Genomic DNA, 12707 nt, shown 5'->3' with positions numbered 1-12707 from the left:
GCTTATTGTTACTGATAGATTCTCACTTTTATGCAAAAGTTACGGTTTGTACGAGCTACATCATCTGTCATGAGCATGACACTTTCACATTCTTCAAGAGTTTTTCTGGTAAGGTTGATGATGACATAAGTAAAAGTGATATTTTGATAGTCCCTAAGATACATCAACACTTTCACAGTCAACCAGCATCTTCAAATTGGCCAGTGTAGGTTACAATGTGTTATAATACCATGTACAGGGAAAAAAATCCACTTCAAAAGGATTAAAGAGTTGTGGGCTTCAGTACAGTAGAATATGAGAAGCCGTTAGATTGGATTGTGCGTTCTACTCCTCGGCCAAACATAAGAAAGTACCACTTGTTAGGTTTGGGTGTAGTAGCAAAAATGTCGAAACTTTCTATTAAAATAGTCTGCTCGGAGCCGGGCATGGCGGTGCATGCCTTTAATCCCAGCACTTGGGAGGTAGAGGCAGGTAGATCATTCTGAGTTCAAGGCCAGCCTGGTCTATAAAGCAAGTCCAGGACAGCCAAGGCTACACAGAGAAACCCTGTCTCGAAAAACCAAAAAAAAAAAAAAGTCTGCTCATTTTTAATGACTGCTATACATCTATGTGGGCAAGATTTCCTGCCTACACTTAAAGGAAAATATACACTGCAGCAGAGTGAATGAAAGGGGGAAGAACGCTAAGGGAGAGCCATGGCCAGTCTGTTGGACCAGATGATGATGATCCACTGAAATAGCTATGAGCTCAGTTCACCAGATATTTCTAGAAATTCTCTACCCTGCAAATCAGAGACTGACATGTACTGCAAAATAAGCAGTCCTGTGGGAAAACAGTACCAATAACAGAGGAAAGCATCACAAAAACTTTTAACAAATAGTCTCAGAAAAATGAGATAGTATCCCAACCTGAAAGTGAGCCTCGTGCTTAAAATAAGGAAACGCCTGAGAGGTAACGAAGAACTTAGACACTAAAAAATGATGGAACAAATAAAAGTCAATGAACAACGAGGATAAACATGAAGCTATCTCACAGAATATTAGAACAAAGTGGCAAAGAAAGGGGAAATAAGTAAGGGAAAGATGAAGAAAAAATAGAAGAGAACTCCAGAAGGCCTAACATATAACTTGGGATAATTAACAAAAGACCAGCTTGGGAATTGTACAGACTGAGTTGAGGTGGATAAAGAAAGAATTATCTCTACAGACTACAACTTAGGTCTACACACTCAAAGCTCCAATAGAGGTCCAGGCTGCACAGTATTATAAAAAGACTTGATAATCCCCACACATCATGAAACTCCAGGTGACTGAGGAAAACATGGGAGGCTTGAGGAGACGGACAAGGACCTCCTCAACACCACTGAGAATGGAACCCAGGAAGACACTGCCTTTGAACTTCTGAAAACCTTCCATCTAACTATTCAGATGCTATAACTCAGGTGTGAGTGAAAAAACTGACATCTTGGGACAAAAATGCCAGAAATCTGTATTCAAAGCGTCTTTTCTTCACAGAAAACAACCAGATACACTTGAAATGCATTTGCAGGCACATTATAGAAACACAGAATAGGAATAACAGAACAAAGTTCTTGTTACAACCAGAAAACAACTTAAAGGAGTTTACTTTGTAACTTGGATTTGCAAAGTATTTACCATCAAACTAGCATAAATGTTGACATCTCAAAATGTTAATTCTTTAAGCAGAGAAACTGGGGAGAGGGGCTGGAAGTGTGAACTGGGAGGAAGGAATAAAAAGAAACTAAATTCTTATTTACAATAGATCAAGCTAAAATCCCTAAGTTTTTTTCACTAAACAATATAGAACGCAGTCAAGAAGGTTGCTTATAAATGAGAGCAAACAGTTAAGGAGTTTTGAGGCGGTTATACTTAAAGAGGAAGAAAGCAGCATAGAGTTGCTCACAGCTGTTTAAGAGCATAGTGTATATGTTATGTGTCATGCTCCATTGTTTAAGAGCATAGTGTATATGTTATGTGTTATGCTGCATTGTTTAAGAGCATAGTGTATGTTATATGTTATGCTCCACTGTTTCAAAGTAAAAAAGAATAAAATGATGTCAAATCACAAAATGAGTATTCACAGATGCATACTCTACCTCATAAAAGCAAACACCTGCCACAGGTATTTTGCACTTCCCTACAGATGAGCAACACAGCATCTCACCAACTGCTTGCCTCCCATATCTAACAGGGGGCAGTTTCTCTACACATTCTCCTGAAAGTAAAGTTAGAAGACTTCGTATTTCAAGAATAATCACAAATGGCACAAGCAACTGCACAAATGAAGGAAATTCTTAATATCTACGCTTTCAGCATATTTTAAAATAATGATAGACATTACTCTACTTAATCATTAATTATATATTAACAAGCTGAGCAGTGGTTACGCACACCTTTAGTCCCAGCACTCAAGGAGGCAGAGGCAGGAGGCACTCTGAGTTAGAGACCAGCCTGGTCTACAGAGTGACCAGCCAAGGTTACACAGAGAAACCCTGTCTCAAAAAAAAATTATATATTAACAATATTTTCTTCATCTTCTTTTTTGATAAATGTATACATGTAATCCTAGTCAAGGTAGAAGTCTAGAGGGGAGAAACATTACAAGTACAATGAAAGGGAGAACAACACGTGTAGGGAGGAGTTTGGAATTTTGGTTTCTTTAAAAACACAGAAATATTTTAAGAATATGTGTTTGTTTTAATCCCGGACATGGGGATAAAGGGCTGCTTCAAAGCAGCGGACTATGATTTGCCTCTAGCAGAGGCATGGTTCTGCTAGCTACAGATAGTTTATGTGATTGTGTGATGTTTGGAATTCTGGGAATTTTTCAGAAGGTATATAAATGCTACAGACCTAATATGTGGAGTCAGTGGCTGTTGGTCATGGTGGGGATTGCAGTTTGTTAGTAGGTGCAACAAGAAGAGATTAGATTCAGAGTTTGCTCTCTCTCTCTCTCTCTCTCTCTCTCTCTCTCTCTCTCTCTCTCTCTCTCTCTCTCTCTCTCTCTCCCTCTCCCTCTCCCTCTCCCTCTCTCTGACTCTCTCTCTCTCTCTGTGTCTGTGTCTCTCTTTATCTGTATCTGTCTCTCTGTCTCTTTGTCTGTCTCTGTCTCTCTGTCTCTCTGTCTCCCCCCTTCCCTCCCTCCCTCTCTCCCTCCTTCTATCCTTTCTCTCCCACCTAGTAATAGCGAGTGAAACCCGGGGAGGGGATAAAGGGTGAGGAAAAGAAGAACCCACATAGTAGTAAAAGTCCAGCTATAAATACGACTTTAAAAACACTTCAAATTGTTCATTTACATGTCATAAGACACTCTCCAAATGACCCTGTGTTGGGATTCTGCCCCAGTCTGCCTACCTGTGATGTCATAACCTACCCCCCACTGGGTGTGGCTCTCTCTCACCCTTCTCTCTTCCTCTTTCTCTGTCTCTGTCTCTTGGGGATACCCCCTTTTCCTTCTCTCCCCGGGCTCATTTAATAATCTTTTCCATCTAATATCTGTTGCCCGGCATCTTATTTTTAAATTATTAAACCTAGGCCTTCTGAAGTAACATTTAAACTAAGCTGACAGAGAATGGAATGCTGCATTAAAAGTGACACAACGAGCTATGACTACACAGTATTCAGGAAAAGAAGTAACCAAGATGATTTTCAGTATACTTCAGGGCATAGGTCCCATGTACACACTACCCCGTTGTTTACAAAGGATCTGAACATCCACAGATTTGTGTATCCTAGGGGAGCTCTGGAATAAATTCCCCAGAGACCAATGGGAAACACTATGTCCTGGCTAATTCAGATTCTTACCACTGGATGTGACCAACATTCCCAAAAGGTCTCCTAGGCCAGTGAATTATTTGTGTTACCACCCACCTAGTTCAAGCTCTTAGGGCATATTGTTCCCTGACCCTGTCTCCTTGCAGGGCCACAGCCCTCACCGAGGAAGACTCAGCCAATTCAGAATCATTGCACTTGGCTTTAGACTGTGCCCCCTTCCAGTGGAGATGCTCAGCCGCCCACACACACAGCAAGGAGAGAAGACTAGGAAAGAACAGATATCTCTTTCCTGGGAAAAAAGCCAGTGTGAAAGTTTTAAAAATACAAACAAACATACAACAGATAGTGGAGAGCCATGGAAACCTTTTTCCCAAGCAAATGTGCTTTGCTATGAACTCTCCTTGCCCCTTACAATATTTAGTGTTGAATTAGAGCAAATATTGCTAGAATCTGCAAGCATGTGCTGCTGCCTAAGACTAAAAACAAACAATTGATGCTTCTCCCCCTCATCACCATGGCCATTTATGAAGAAACTATTGCTGATATAAAGTATGTTGTATACATCCACTTGCTTTCTCTACCAGGATTCTGAAGCAATGGCCCCACAAACAAATTAAATACAACACATAGGGTAGACACGTGCAGTGTTCTACACAGATGGTTTCCAAATGTCAACCTTGCCAAAAGAGTCCAAATCCTTCGGCAGTTGTCACAGTTGTTAGCATTCATTGGTTGAGTCTTCCAGTCACCTGTAGCCACTACCCTAAACTGGCCACGCACGGAATGGAGCCCTCTGCATGTTTCAGAAGGAGCCCATCTCCAATCCCTTCTGTGAGGGATGCAGGCTGCGTTCTAACCGCAGCTCCCTGGAGAGTTAGGGCCATCCACTAGCCTTCATTGGCTATTTGACTCCCCAAAATCTTTGTTCCCACTATACAGCTGGATTTATTTACACCTTGCAGACCATTCTTAACCTCCACATCTTTCCTTCGCATTATAGAAAAGTGGCAAATAGATAAATAGATATGCACTGCTTTCCACCCTTTGCAAGATCCAGTTAAATACATCAGAGGCCTGGGAGATGGCTCTATGGCTACAGGACTTGCTTAAAAGCTATTTACTAAGAACCCATGTGAAAGTGGAAAGTGACTTTATCGAGTTGTTCTCTGACCTCCACATGTGTACCATGGCATGCATGTGCCCCTTACCCCACCATGCACACATGTTGCCAACATAATAAAGTTAGTGTAAGCCCCAACTTTGCTAATATATTCCATCAATAATGATCATGCACCTTCTATTTGCCATGCATGTATGACAAGTTATTCACTCCCACACTAGCCCATAGGTCCTATATATCCATAGCTGTTTTCTTAGAGCTTTATTGCTATGAAGAGACACCATGACCAACACAACATTTATAAAGGAAAACATGACTCGCTTACAGTTCATAGGTTTAGTGCACTATTGTCATGGTGGAAAACATGTTAGCATACAGGCAGTCATGGTGATGGAGAGGTGGCTGAGAGTTCTACAGCTGGATTGGTAGGCTGCAGAAAGAGAGAGTGACATTGGGCCAAGCTTGAACATTTGAAACCTCAATAGCCACTCCCAATGGCACACTTCCTCTAACAAGGCCACACCTCCTAATAGTACCACTCCCTATGAGCCTTTGGGGGCTATTTTTCATTCAAACCATCACAGATGTCTGTACTTCATTCTTAGAACTCACCAAACCATACATCTGTTATGGTCCTGAATATAGATTATTCCATAAAACAAAGATCTCCCCAGTTCTTATGCTAAGTAAGCTAAATCTTTCATATATAGGAAGTGTTTCCTTTTGTTGACTGTCTTAAACTTTCAGACACTGAAGATTATCATATGCATATTGGGTAGCTTCCAAATTGGGTAAGATCACTATCACTTTAAATTATATAACAAGCTCAGTTTGGTCAAATCTGAAGCATAGTGACCTCACTCAAGCTATTTTACAATCACTGCATATTAGCTCTAGGGTAGCATTTCTTCATATGTATTACTCCCCAGCATTTACTTTAGTGCATAACACAAATGGGAGAGTGTTGACACAAAAATAATGTCTTTTTATATGATTATGAACATGAAACGATGAGAAATTTGAAAGCATTACTATTTCTAAGAATAAAACCACACACACACACACACACACACACACACACACACACACACACACACAGATGTGATTGCTCATTGCATGATTATGACTTGCTTTCCTCTAGTTGAACAGTCATGCCTCCAAATGGGCCATAAAAAGAGGATCTATAGTCTCAGCTGAATAGAATGTTACAACTTAATGAGGTACCCACAGGTGCAACCTTCATAGCAATGTGGACATATTAACAGAAACGCATCTTGTGGGAGTAGTTAATGAGACCTGAGAGTTATCTGCAGTAGCCACTGGAAGATGCTTACAAATAGTTGATTCTATGTGGCTGGTCACATGGTAGGATCATATTTTTCACTGTACAAACTTAAATTTGACGATTTATCTATCTGGCCAATGGTGTGTGAGCAAAAGTAACATGGGCCTCTATGTGTATGGCTGGCAGCCCATGTGTTCCCATTACTTTCCTCTGAATCTATAATGTGAAAGCAGAATTTTAGATGGAGGCATCACTAGCCACCAGCCCCTGTGATCCAACAAGCAGCTTCTCTTACTAACTCACCATGAATTCACAGCACAGCTGAGAAAGGAGTTGCTGCAGGATACACTGAGGTTTTCAGATTGCTTGTTTATACAATATAAGCTAGCCTTGCTAGCCCTGTACTATGACTAATTAAAGCATCAATATGTGAGTACTATGCTGTGTTATATGAGTGGGAAACTCAAAGGCAGATACAAACTATTGCCCTGGAAATATATATATATATATATAAGATTTTGAGGGACAAAATTTAGACTTGTATAGTGAATACAGAACAATATTCCAATTTCCCCACATTCAGACTCCTCTAACATACTTTGTGATAACAGCACTTTCTAAAGAGACAGGGAGAAAAGTCTGTTTGCACAGAGAGGCACCGGTTTGAATAAAGGAAATGACATAAACACACAGACAACACGGGAGAGGGCAGAGTGAGGCTGCAGCCTGAGTACAAGACCAGCCATGGAAAACGAGACTAGAATTTTGAGGCACAACAGGCTTGACAGGCTGTGAAAGCCACAGCATACCACAAAGCAACAATAACTACCACCAATGTTGCAGCATATTCTAGGAACCTTGTTTGTATATTATATACTTCATTCTCATAACCACTCACTGAAGTAGATAATCCTCATTTACATATGGCAAAGGGTATGGAGAGAGTGCACTCCCTAAGGCCATGATAGAGCAAAGTTTAACACCTACCAAGGCTTGAACCCTAGTGGTCTCTCTCCAGAGTGTGCAGGGGAGTTTTAGTTACTGTCTTATTGCTGCGAGGAAACACTGTAGTGCATGTAAACCTGTTTTTGTTTCAACCCCAAGTGTGGGATGGGGAACGGATTTGTGAGGGAACAGATGCTGTTTATCCACTAGACGAGGAACCACCTCATGCGGGGGCTTGGTTTTGCCAACTGAAACACATCTTAGTACAGACTCTGCGAGGAGATGTATATATGAGCCCAAAACAGGAGGTAGGGGCTTTTGGTGTCTTGGTATCGTTTGGCTGTTCATCTCTCCACTTCAAGACAATCCTAGAGAGAACTGCTCCAGAGAATATTTCGGGGCCCTGGGTTCTGGCTGCTATTCCAGGTTCCAGCGGCAACTTTGGTTGAATTGCTGGTCTGCCGAAATCCTGCCAGCTACACCAGGGGAATTGCTCCCCATAACTGAGTCCAAAAAGGTCTACTTCTCCTGTTCCCATTAACCTCTTTTTGCTCCTATCTAGGGTAGGTGAGTTGTAAGGGAGGTATAAGCATTGAAAAAGGCTTGGAAAAGGTCGAAGCCTACAAGACACCATGACCAAGGCAACTTATAAGTGAAAGCATTTCATTGAGGGCTTGCTTAGAGCTTGAAGGGTGAGTCCACGATCTAATTATGGCAGGGAGCAGGCTAGCCCGGAAGGCAGAAATGAAAATGGAGCAGTAGCTGAGAGCTTACATGCTGATCCACAAGACAGAAACAGAACATGGGGATGGATCTGGTATGAAAACTCAAAGTCTACCCTCATTAACACACCTCCTCCAGCAAAGCCACGCCTTCCAACCCTTCCTAAATAGTTCATCAACTAGGGACCAAACATACAAACACGTGCACCTAAAGCGGCCACTCCCATTCAAACTACCACAGGAGATACTCACTGTGCCGTATCTGCCCACACACAACAGCTCCTTGGTACATAGGCAGATACAATTTCAGAGAGTGTTGAAAGTAATCAAGCTAATGATGGTGAGCTTCTGTACCAGGATATTTAACCTATGAACCAATCATTCAGAAACGTATGGTTATAGCAGCATGCCTTCTGCCTTCAGTGAGTGGGAGCTCTTTTCTATTCTCCTCACCAATAACTCCCCGTCTGCTTGCATCAAGGCTGTATTTCGAACATCCTTTACCAGCAATCATTGCAGAAGCAATGTTCAAGGCTTCTGACTCTAGATCGTAAGAAGGAACCCAGAGTCACCATGTAAATGACACAATAAATGGCATGAGAAGGAGCTTTGCCAGTTATATTCCAACATGGGTCCCTAGCTGAGTCCACCTTCCAGCCTTCACAACCAAAGTCCCAAGCATTTGAATGAATTAATCTTAGATGCTACAGAAGAGCTCCTACCAAAAGGCCCTAGCTGACAGAGCAGGGTTAGAAGAATATCACATTCCAGCCCTGCCAAGTTCCTTACCCACGATCTGAAGATATATAGAAAAGTAAATCCATTAAGTCGATCATTTGTTTACTATGCTAGAACAGGCAAGTGAAACAGCATGCTTATTAGAAGACCTCTGAAGATCACCCAACTGTATCAAAATCATTTCCACGTTAAGGTCTCCACCTCCTCCTAAATGAATGGGATTCTGTGCAAAGGGGTCCAACACCACCATGTTTAGCAAGTCTTATCTCCCATTTGTTTCTTACATAAAAGGTTGAGGGGCACTGAATCATCTGAAAAGTCAGAACTATGAAATCATGTTTTTAAATGATGAACGCACTCGCTCGACAGCTGTCTCATCAGCCTCAGCTAGCATCAAGGGCTATGCAAGTCTGAATACAAATGGCCACATACTACTTTGCAATCGATCTTTGTGACTCCCACTCACGCCCCAACAATAAAGCAACCAAAGGGGGTAGCTCACCAAAACACAAGTAGCATCTAGAAAACTTACACCGTCATTTGTCTCCTACTCTCCTTTTGCTCTGTCCTCTGGCTGCCGACAAAACAGCCTGAGGGGCTTTTATTTTTTTTTTAATTGTTATTAATTTTGTCTTTTTATATTTTTATTCTTAATTTATTCATTTTACATGCCAACTGGAGCACCCCCTCCCTTGCCTCCTGTCAGACCCACCCTCCCTCCCTCATCCTCCCTCCCTCTGCCCCCTCCCCTAGTCCTCAGAAAAGGGGAGCCCTCCTCCCCTATCATGTGACCCCAGCCTATAAGGCCTCATCTGGACTGTCTGCAAAAACTTCCTCTGTGGCCTGGCAAGGCTGCCCTGCCAGAGGGAAGTGATCAATTAGTGGGCACCAGAGTCCATCTCAGAGGCAGCCCCTGCTCCCTATATTAGGGGACCCACAAGGAAACTGTGCTGCCTACGACTGCATCTGAGCAGGGTGTCTGTATTAGCCACATAATACAGGATGATTACACTATAATACACAGACCTTAAGAAGCTAAATAACAAGGAGGACCATAGAGAGGCCAGAAAGAATACACTCTGGAAGCAATTGAACAGGAAGGGAGCCTACCATAGAGGTCCTCTGAAAGACTCCACCCAGCAGGGGATCAAAGCAGATGCTGAGACTCACAGGCCGACTTTGGGGTGGAGCACAGGGAATCTTATGGAAGAGTTGGGGGTTAGAAGGACTTGGAGGGGACAGGAGCTCCACAAGGAGACCAGTGGAGCCGACAAATCTGGGCGAGAGGAGGGGGTAGGTGGTGCAGAGACTGATGCACCAACCAAGGACCATGCATGGTGAGGACCAAGACCACCTGAGTTGCTCTTTAAAGTTGCAGAGGTTTTCAGCCCCACACCAGCCTAGTCATTGGGAAGAGCGCTAGGAAGGTTTTTAATGGGCAACTAGGTTCAGAAGCCACTGGTTTACAGGTACATGAACCTTTTACTGTTTATGAGTAGAAAAGATGCCAAAAGCCTTTGAAAAGAGGCACTCAGAGAGAATAGAAAAGGAAATGTTTTGGCTTGATTCTCTAAAACAGAGATAATCTTGTCACTACATAAGAAAGACAGGCCTGAAATAGAAATTCTTCTTTTTTTTTAAGAGATTGGAAATGACTTGCATATATACATCATTTTGGCCACAAATTAGTTTAAATATGTACTGAATTTTTTTAAATCTCAGAGTGTTTTAGGGAAACTGTTGAATATACATATTCAGATGCATATTTCTTCCTTCAACATATATATTGGCAATTATTTAAAAGCTTAACTTTGCACGATAGGACATTTGCCAGTTCTATATTCTGTTACTGAGCTACCAATAAAACTTTGTTCTAGTACAAAAACAAATATCACAGTATAGAATCCAAAGCATGTTAGTAATCTCAGGCCCACTGTTCAGTTCTCTCTGGGGAAGGTAAACACTCAGGTCATCAAAGACACAGGAGAGCTGGTCCTTTCCCTCTCTAGAAGCAAGCTTTCAGAACACAGTTAACATTCAGAGAGTAGAAGATGAAGTCATTACTGATAGGCATCATCATCTCAATGGTTGTCTCCTCAGCCTGAGCATCAGCTGCTGGAGCTAGCAGTGGCTGCCGAGTATGAGCCCATTGATAGCGGGAGCCATAAGAGGAAATTTCCAAAGGATTCAACAAAGAACATGCTGAATCAACCAGCCTTGCATAAGCTGGTGTCAGGGAGACTACCCTCCAAAGACAGGAATCCTTTCCTAAAGTGAATGTCTGAAGCACTTTGTGGACTTTGTGGACTTTGTGGACTTCTCCCCCACAGTGCCATCAGGTTTATGGGATGGCGCAAGGCGCTTTTGCTGGCCTTCTCATCCCCTCTGCCAAATGCTACTTGTGGCCAGAGTGAGCCAAGTGCAGTGTGCAAAATGTAGCTTTTTCATGAGGATGTAGTTGACGGGCAAGAAGATTCTGTTTCCTAACATGCTTATGAAGATATGAAAAATGCCCTATGCCCTAATTTAAGAAGAATCATGCTGAAATTGGTATAGTAAATTTGCTGTGTTTTCATTATTGGCCCCACAGAGTCCTCAGGGAGACGAACAATTCCCCATGAGTCTTCAGCTTCCTTCCTAGCAGTTATCTTGCCTCAACTGAGAAAGTGACAAACACTGAGCAAGGAGCTAGGTTTTAAGATGGTTTCTGAATTGATATTGGTAAATGACTGACAACCTACAAAATACTTCAGCCACAGCTAAAATATAGTCTTTAATATAGAGCATGCTATCAGAAAGTCAATCTAGAAAAATTAAGAAAATTCTCCAGGATGTTGACAGACTGCAAATTTAATAAAATAGAAGTCAGAAAGGCATAAAGAAAATTAAATGAGTTGCCTCAGGGTATGTGATAAGGATATAGTATTTTTAACTTTTCTGACTTAGAGGATTATTCCATATGTACTTTCTCGTTCCTATACTGAACAGGAACTTTCATATACTACTTTAAAAAATAAATAGGGGAACAAATGAATTATCTTTAGGTTGGTAAATACACCTGGAAACTAATATAATCTAAATGTATTCAATTATCCTGATTCTAGAGCTTGATTAAAAACATTTATTGAAGCTGGGCATGGTGGCACACCCCTGTAATCTTAGCACTCGGGAGGCAGAGACAGGCAAATCTCTGTGAGTTTAAGAGCAGCCTGGTCTACAAAACGAGTCCAGGACAGCCAGTTCTACAAGAGAAGCCCTTGTCTCAAAAACAAAAACAACAACAAAAAAAGATTTATTGACTATCTGCTAGGAAATAACTATATTTAGCAATGACAATGCTAACATCTACTGAAGTAGTTATTTATTGAATCTTTTTTTTTTTTACTCTAAACGACAGGACATCAGTTAGAACATCAACCATTGTGTGTAATGTGCCATCTTCTGAAAATAGCAAAAGAGATAAGTGTTGTTGGAGGTTACACACATTTGATTTCCCCCACCACCACCACCAATGGGCATAGAGCTTGTCATACTGGAAGAGTCCATAATGCACTGGCATAGTCTCTTTTATAACTGGGTGCTTCCATTGATGAGAGGTCACCAATGTGGCAACAGAACAAGGCAGAAGCCATAATGCGCATCACAGCACACATTCTGACCTAACCTAGCTTGGCACTGTGATTAACCATAGACTAGGAAGGCTGTGTGGGGCTAGCAATAACACTCCTCTTTCCCTTGACTCAATTCCAGTCAGATTTCCAACATGCTGCTTTTTGCTGTTATTGAAAAAGCTCCTTGAGCACTGTGGTGCTTTGAGTGAGGATGGCCCCCATAGGCTCATATTCTTGAATGTTTGGTCCCCAGTTGGTGGAACTGTTTAGGAAGGATTAAGAGGTGTGGTCTCATTGGAGAAGGTGTGTCACTAAGTGTGGGCTTTGAGGCTTCAAAAGCCCATGGCAGGCCTAGTCTCCTCACTGGTGCACTCCCTCTCTCTCTCCCTCTCTGTCTCCCTTTCCCACCCCCTATCTCTCTCTCTTCTTCCCTCCCTCCTTCCTTCCCTCCCTCCTTCTGCTTCTATCTTATAGATCATGATTTGAGCTCTC

The 12707-nt window shown here is 42.0% G+C and overlaps 1 protein-coding gene across 2 annotated transcripts in view; it reads right to left on the bottom strand.

Annotated features, from left to right (window-relative positions):
* PARD3B (par-3 family cell polarity regulator beta) overlaps window positions 1–12707 on the bottom strand; it is a 982300-nt gene that overhangs the window by 914969 nt on the left and 54624 nt on the right. The window lies entirely within an intron of this gene.

This window comes from Acomys minous (genome assembly GCF_964271855.1).
Source record: "Acomys minous genome assembly, chromosome: 4".
Lineage (NCBI taxonomy): Eukaryota > Metazoa > Chordata > Mammalia > Rodentia > Muridae > Acomys > Acomys minous.
This window is presented reverse-complemented; position numbering and strand designations above follow the sequence as displayed.